Consider the following 8,885-nt stretch of genomic DNA (forward strand, 5'->3'; position numbering starts at 1 on the left):
TAACTTTACATTTGTCCACTTTAAACCTCATTTGCCAAGTTGATGCCCAATCACTCAGAGTGTTCAAGTCAGTTTGTAGTTTATGGACATCTTCCATAGACTGCACAGTTCTACACAGCTTAGTGTCATCAGCAAAAATAGATATGGTGCTATAAATCCCCTCCTTCAAACATTATTAATATTATTAATAAATAAATAAAATAATAAAGGACCCAACACTGAACCTTGGGACCATTTTGAATAGGAATCATTGACCACAACTCTCTGGACACGGTCCTTCAGCCAGTTTTCAATCCAATTACAAACTGTATTTTCCAAGCCTACAGACCTTATTTTACTTATTAAGCGTCTATGAGGGACAGTATCAAAAGCCTTTGCAAAATCCAGAAGCACTACATCCACAGCCGCCCCTCTGTCCAGGCTACTACTTACCTCCTCATAAAAACAATTCAGGTTAGTCTGACAACTTCTGTCCTTGGTAAACCCATGCTGGTTATCACTTATAATATAATTCATAGTCACATACTCCTGTATAGAGTCCCTTAAGAGTCCTTCAAACATATTTCCCACAACAGAAGTTAAACTAACTGGTCTATAATTACCTGTGGAGGACCTTGACCCTTTTTTTGAATATGGGCACCCTGTTTGCCTTGCGCCAATCACTTGGCACTGTACTAGTGCCTAGAGAATCTTTAAAAATTATAAACAGGGGCACAGCAATGACTGAACTGAACTCTTTAAGCACTCTTGGGTGAAATTCATCTGGACCCGGAGCCTTGTTCACATTTACCCTATTTATCTTCTCTTGGACTATATCTACAGTGAACCAATTGAGTATATCACTGCATGTACTAACAGGCGCCACAGATATCAGCTCATTTCTTTTCTTGTATATACTGAGCTAAAAAAAACATTTAGTAACTCTGCTTTTTCCTTATCTTTAGTGACTACCCCCCCCCCCCTTTACCATTATTTAGTGGACCTACCTGCTCAGACCTAGATTTTTTAGCATTTATATATTTAAAGAATTTTTGGGGATTTGTTTTGCTCTCTTTTGCCACCTGCTGTTCCTTTTGTATTTTTGCTAATTTTATCTCCTTTTTACAGATTTTACTAAGTCCTTTGTAATCTTCAAAAGCTATAGCTGACCCATCAGATTTGTATTTTTTAAATGCTCTCTTTTTGTCTTTTATTTCCCTGTTTACAGTAGCTGTAAGCCATGGGGGGGGGGGGGGGGGGATTTAATTTTAGCCGTTTATACTTGTTACCTAAAGGGATACATTTTTTAGTGCAATTACTTAATGTGGATTTGAAGCTCTCCCATTTATCCTCAGAATTATTTTGTGACAGTAGCTGCTCCCAGTATATAGCCCTGAAATGCTGCCCTCAACCCAGGGAAATTAGCCTTTTTAAAATTCAGTGTCTTTGCTCTGCCTGACAGAGTTTGCTTTTTATAGTTTAGGGGGACTATAATTATGTTGTTGTCACCATAACCTACTGTTTCTCGAACAGTAACATTACCAACAAGCTCTACATCATTAGAAATTACCATATCTAACAAAGCATAGCCTCTAGCGGGAGTTTCTACAAACTAGCCCATAAAGTGGTCCTGCAGCAATTTGAGGAATTTTTTCCCCTTTGCGGTTGAGGCAGAACAATGACCCCAGTCAATATCTGGCAAGTTAAAATCTCCCATTATGACCACTGTACCAGCCTGTGCCACCCGCTCTATTTGGTTATACAGTTGCATTTCTATCTCTTCTGTGATTTTAGGGGGTCTATAGATTACACCAAGTATTATTTTTTTCAGTGTTTATATCCCTTTGAACTTCCACCCATGAGATTTCCACATCCTCACCATCCGCACCCACAATTGCCTCTTTCACACTTGTCTTCAGATCACTCCTCACATACAGGCACACACCACCACCTTTTCTATTGACCTAGTCTTTCCTAAATAGTGTAAAATCCTCAATATTAACAGCCCATTCATGCGAAGAGTCCAACCATGTCTCAGGCACACCAACTACATCTATGTGTTCTTCTAGTACCATAGCCTCCAGCTCCCTCATTTTTCTAGCTAGACTTCTGGCATTTGTGAAAATAAATTTTAAATTACTATTACCTGTAAAGTGAATATCTGGGATTTTTTGGCTACCTTGGTTGATGTTTGTATGTGACAGGTTCTTATTACCAGCAGTTTTGTTTTTTTATAAATGTATAGTTATGCCCAGTATTCTCCCTATTTTCCTCGCTAACCCCATTCCCCACTAAATCCCCACTGTCCCCTTCTGTAACCCACTCTCTATCTACACTATCTACCCCCTTTTTAGTAGTGATGAGCAGGAGGTGCCATATTAGATTTAGACAAAATTTAAGAATATTCGCTAGAATATTCGATTCATATTTGTCGAAATCGAATATTCGTCATTTTTCTAGTTATCGCGATTAATATGCGATTTAAATAATCACGTATTGCGATAGTAACTTAAGGCTACTTTTATATTGGTTTGATATCTAGACTTAGCGAAGATGACGAATATGACGAATGTATTCGTCATATTCCTCAAAATGAATATAACGAAGTATTCTCCATCTTCGTTTTAACTATCTATTCGTCAACTTCGCTAATTCTAGCAATCAAATAGGAAAGTTGACTATAGAGACAGCTGTGTTTAATTCGCTATGCGATTATACAGGGAGTGCAGAATTATTAGGCAAATGAGTATTTTGACCACATCATCCTCTTTATGCATGTTGTCTTACTCCAAGCTGTATAGGCTCGAAAGCCTACTACCAATTAAGCATATTAGGTGATGTGCATCTCTGTAATGAGAAGGGGTGTGGTCTAATGACATCAACACCCTATATCAGGTGTGCATAATTATTAGGGACCCTTTGGCAAAATGGGTCAAAAGAAGGACTTGACAGGCTCAGAAAAGTCAAAAATAGTGAGATATCTTGCAGAGGGATGCAGCACTCTTAAAATTGCAAAGCTTCTGAAGCGTGATCATCGAACAATCAAGCGTTTCATTCAAAATAGTCAACAGGGTCGCAAGAAGCGTGTGGAAAAACCAAGGCGCAAAATAACTGCCCATGAACTGAGAAAAGTCAAGCGTGCAGCTGCCAAGATGCCACTTGCCACCAGTTTGGCCATATTTCAGAGCTGCAACATCACTGGAGTGCCCAAAAGCACAAGGTGTGCAATACTCAGAGACATGGCCAAGGTAAGAAAGGCTGAAAGACGACCACCACTGAACAAGACACACAAGCTGAAACGTCAAGACTGGGCCAAGAAATATCTCAAGACTGATTTTTCTAAGGTTTTATGGACTGATGAAATGAGAGTGAGTCTTGATGGGCCAGATGGATGGGCCCGTGGCTGGATTGGTAAAGGGCAGAGAGCTCCAGTCCGACTCAGACGCCAGCAAGGTGGAGGTGGAGTACTGGTTTGGGCTGGTATCATCAAAGATGAGCTTGTGGGGCCTTTTCGGGTTGAGGATGGAGTCAAGCTCAACTCCCAGTCCTACTGCCAGTTTCTGGAAGACACCTTCTTCAAGCAGTGGTACAGGAAGAAGTCTGCATCCTTCAAGAAAAACATGATTTTCATGCAGGACAATGCTCCATCACACGCGTCCAAGTACTCCACAGCGTGGCTGGCAAGAAAGGGTATAAAAGAAGAAAATCTAATGACATGGCCTCCTTGTTCACCTGATCTGAACCCCATTGAGAACCTGTGGTCCATCATCAAATGTGAGATTTACAAGGAGGGAAAACAGTACACCTCTCTGAACAGTGTCTGGGAGGCTGTGGTTGCTGCTGTACGCAATGTTGATGGTGAACAGATCAAAACACTGACAGAATCCATGGATGGCAGGCTTTTGAGTGTCCTTGCAAAGAAAGGTGGCTATATTGGTCACTGATTTGTTTTTGTTTTGTTTTTGAATGTCAGAAATGTATATTTGTGAATGTTGAGATGTTATATTGGTTTCACTGGTAAAAATAAATAATTGAAATGGGTATATATTTGTTTTTTGTTAAGTTGCCTAATAATTATGCACAGTAATAGTCACCTGCACACACAGATATCCCCCTAAAATAGCTAAAACTAAAAACAAACTAAAAACTACTTCCAAAAATATTCAGCTTTGATATTAATGAGTTTTTTGGGTTCATTGAGAACATGGTTGTTGTTCAATAATAAAATTAATCCTCAAAAATACAACTTGCCTAATAATTCTGCACTCCCTGTATTACTTTGCTTTTTTTTTATAAATAGAGTAATTATAATAATTATCAAGTATTATAATTATTCTATTTATAAAAAAAAAAAGAAAAGTAATATAATCGCATAGCGATAGCGAATTAAACACAGCTGTCTCTATAGTCAACTTTCCTATTTGATTGCTAGAATTAGCGAAGTTGACGAATATGGAGCTAAAACGAAGATGGAGAATACCTTATCTTCGTTTTGAGGAATATGACGAATACATTCGTCATATTCGCTAATTCTACCAAGCCAACCATAGTAAACCAGGTCCAAGTTGAAATCGCAATGCGATTAATTCAAGTTATATTAATCGCATTGCGATTACAACTTAGCACTGCTATATTCCATATTAGGCTAGAATTAACGAATATGGAATATTGCAGTGCTAAGTTGAAATCGGATTCAAGGTTAGGTGGCTCACTCACTGATGCACAATGGAATGGGTGCACTGCCACACAGCACTCCCTGTTGCTGTTTGAAAGTACAATTTGGAAAACAAGGATTTGGCGTCACTCAATATCTGGCACAAATATAGGCAAGCAAAGGGCAATATTCAGGAATAATTTATTAGGTTACTCACAACATGTTGTATAAAATAGCGGATAAAATGGCAGTAAAACTTTAAAAATTATAGAAAATCACACATATAGCTTATTAGGACTCCTCTATTACTTCCTATATTCAAACTCTTTGTATTATTGCATAGTTCAAAGTTCCTATATGGTGAATTACCAAATGAGGTCAGTGGCAGTTCAATTGATTAAAACACTTTGGTAATATAAATGTACTTTACCACTCCTGTTTGGCCGTGTAGAGGCGGATTCGCCTGTCGACACTTCCCCGTATTGCTGAATGTTACAACTAGCTCTGACCTTCCAGGACCTGATCGTGGCGTCCCACGTGGTTCGGCCGGATAGGTCAGGTGACTTCCTCTTTCAGGCGGGGTTTTCAAATGAGTACAGCTTTCGCTTGTAATAATCGGTGTCTTCCTTATATCGTCCCACACTGTCTGCCGACCATACGCGTTTCGGGATGAAATCCCTTCCTCAGTGGTACAGACAGTGGGATTAAGATGTCCTTTTTATATCATCTTTAATTGATGAAATGCATGCTGGGACAGTGGGGGACTTGGAAGACCAGGATGTGGATTTCTGATAATAGTTCATTCATGATCACTCGGATACATATATTCCATACCAACGACTACAATGTTGTGTGAATATATATATATATAAAATCTTAATACATCCCTACAAAGAGTATTGCTATATGGGTGATGTTGTGATTGCACGGTACATCTAAAATGCATAAATTTATTAAGTATAACACACATCAAAAATATAACATATATCAACAACATATGCGCACTTGCGATTTCGGTGCGTTTTTAATATATTTCAATAAAAACCTATATTTAAAAATGGTAAATAAATATTATCCCTGGAAAAGATTTCATATATTTGTTGGTTTTCATAAACAAAGGGGATTCAATACCTGCACACAGTATTTATATAAAGAGAAATTCAACACTGGTATATTCATCCAGTTAAAACAATAAATATGATAAATATAAAAAGTTCAAAAACATGACTGTTTAGGGTAAAAACTCCCGATATTCAAAAAATTTCAAAAAATTTCAAAAAACGCACCTGCGGTTCCGGTGCGTTTTTAGTGCGTTTTTGCTGAAAAAGGTAAATATGAGCCGAGGATGATACTGAGGATATAGGGAGGCATCTCCTATATTGCACAACATATACCTAATAATATTCATATTTAAAATTGACTTTGATGTGCTGTATGTTGTTTAGGGGTACGCGGACCTGCCCAGAAGGAGAGATCTGGGTGCTGGTAACACAGCCTAACACCAGATGTCCCATTCAAGGCAGACCAGCGACCCATTATAGGAATGCGAAGAGTTCTAGTTCTGCGTTCAGACCCCTTGGGATAAGGGAGTCGAACTCAAAGATCCTCTTCGATTCATTTCTAGACATACGGAGGATATGGTTCCCACCTCTCCATGGTTGTTCAACTTTCTCTATAGCCATATATGTCAAACTGGATGGGTCGCTTCTATGATAATCCTTATAGTGTTTAGACAGAGAATGCAATTCATATCCCTTTTTTATATTATTCACGTGTTCTGATATCCTCTTTTTTAGGGTACGTTTTGTTCGTCCTATATACTGCTTATGGCATGGGCATTCTATCAGATAAATCACGTTGGTGGAATCGCATGTCAAACCTTCTTTGATGTCCAAGAAAAAGGAGTTTTGGGTTGAAATTGCCTTCAGGATCTTTTTAGGGAATTTAGTAATTCTACAATTAGAGCAGCGCCCACATCTATGGAATCCTTTAAAGGATAACCAATTGTGTTTCTGTATGTTATATTCTCTATTCTTTATAGATGGCGCTATTTTCAATCCTAAATTGGAAGCCCTAGTATATGTGATCAAGGGTGTATTAGTGAGTATGGGCCCAACCAACTTGTCTCCAAGTAAGTGGTGCCAGTACTTTGCAATAATTCTCTCCATACTCTTATATTGGGCATGAAATGGTAGGATCATTCTCATTTTTTCATCATTCACCTGTTTTTGTTTAGGGACAAAAAAATCTATTCTATCTAACATTTTGACTTCTTCCAATGATTTTTCCAAAGAATGAGCTGGATACTGTCTGTCAATAAATTGTTTTTTTAAAGTCTCTGCTTCTATTGTGAACTGTTGGTCTTGTGTGCAATTACGTTTTAATCGTCTAAATTGACTCTTGGGGACATTGATGAGCCACCTTGGTAGGTGGCAGCTTGTGTATAATATAAAGCTGTTTTTGCTTACCAATTTGTGATGTGTGCTACAAATTAGTTTGTCCCCCTCAACTTTGATGTCAAGATCCAGAAATTGGATATTCCTCATGTCTATGGTGGAAGTGAATTTTAGATTCAAATTGTTCACATTTATCTCCTCCAAAAAAGTAATGAGAGACGACATCGTGTTCTGCCATATGAACACGATGTCGTCTATATAACGACGCCACAACACCAGATCCGCCCCCAGTCTCGATGCAATGACAGTGGACTCCCACTCTGCCATGAATAAATTAGCATAACTGGGGGCGAATCTGGTGCCCATGGCGGTGCCCTTGCACTGGACATAAAAGTCACCGTTGAAGGAAAAATAATTGTGCGTCAATATGTATCTGACCCCTTCTATTACGTAATGGATTTGTTCTTTATTCATAGTTCCGCTCTGGGTCAGTTGTTGACTAAGTGCTTCAAGACCCTGTTCGTGATCTATTATGGTATACAGAGAATTAACATCCAGTGTCCCCAATATATATCCTTCCTTATATTGCATCCCTTCTAAGATTTTAATTATTTCAGTGGTGTCTTTGATATATGATGGTATTTTCTTTACAATCGGTTGTAACAATTGGTCAATATATCTTGACAAATTTGAGGAAATAGAATTTATCCCTGATATTATGGGCCTTCCTGGGGGTTTCGTTAGAGTCTTGTGTATCTTAGGAATACAGTACATCACTGGCATTCTTTTTTCTGTATTCATAATATACTTTGCCTCTTGTTCCGACAGAATTCCTGAGACAGTGCCTTTTTTACAATACTGTATTAGTCGTTTGAAGTAGTCCTCTGTAGGATCTCGTTTTAATTTAGTGTATGTGAACTCTTCATTCAGTTGTCGCAGGCATTCCTCTATGTAATCATTTGTGTTAAGGACTACAGTCGCCCCTCCTTTATCGGCTGGTCTTATTGTTATATCATTACTGGATTGTAACTGTTTAATTGCCTCTATTTCCTTCCTGGATAAATTATATCTTAGATTATTTCCCTTCAATTTCCTCAGATCATCCTCAACGCACTTTTTAAACGTTGCCATGTGATGGCTTATTTCTTGTTTCGGGTATTTTTTAGAATTTATTCTCAAACCTGTATGCATGTATTGACATCCCTCCACATTAACATTAGTTTCCATTATCGGATTTTTAATAAAATACTTTTTTAAACAAAGTCTTCTAATAAATTTTTCCACGCCTATATATGTTGAAAACTTATCCAACTTAGTTGTAGGGGCGTATTTGAACCCTTTATTCAATAAAGTGACCTGTGCATTCGAGAGTTGAGTGTTACTCAAATTCACTATGCTTGATGTATTCTCTATTTGTTGTGCCTGTTTCTTCTTACAGTGTCTACCTCTTCTAATCCTTCTTCTCCCCTGATGGATTGTGTTCTCTTGTGTGTTCTCACCTCCTGATTCTGTGAAGGGTAGTGATTCCGTGGTGGGTGATGGTTCTGTCTGGAATAGTGATGGTTGTGATTGTACCTTTGTGACGTGTCTCTCATAGGTGTGTGTCGGTGTCTTAAATTGTATTGATGATGTTGCCTCTGTTCCCTCGTGTTGTCTCTTATTGGGGTAGGTGATCGGGGTTTTCTTGTTCTTGTTTTGTGATGGGGGGGTGTGTAATCTAAAAAAAGGGGTGATGAAAGTGACTCATACCGATTTGCTGTTGGGACATTATAGTGGTTTACGTCTCCCCTTTTGTTTATATCACCATTTCTTTGTAATGTAGGAAACTCTATGTCTCGCTCATTGCCGGTGAATTC

This window comes from Bufo bufo, chromosome 6 (assembly GCF_905171765.1).
Source record: "Bufo bufo chromosome 6, aBufBuf1.1, whole genome shotgun sequence".
Taxonomy (NCBI): domain Eukaryota; kingdom Metazoa; phylum Chordata; class Amphibia; order Anura; family Bufonidae; genus Bufo; species Bufo bufo.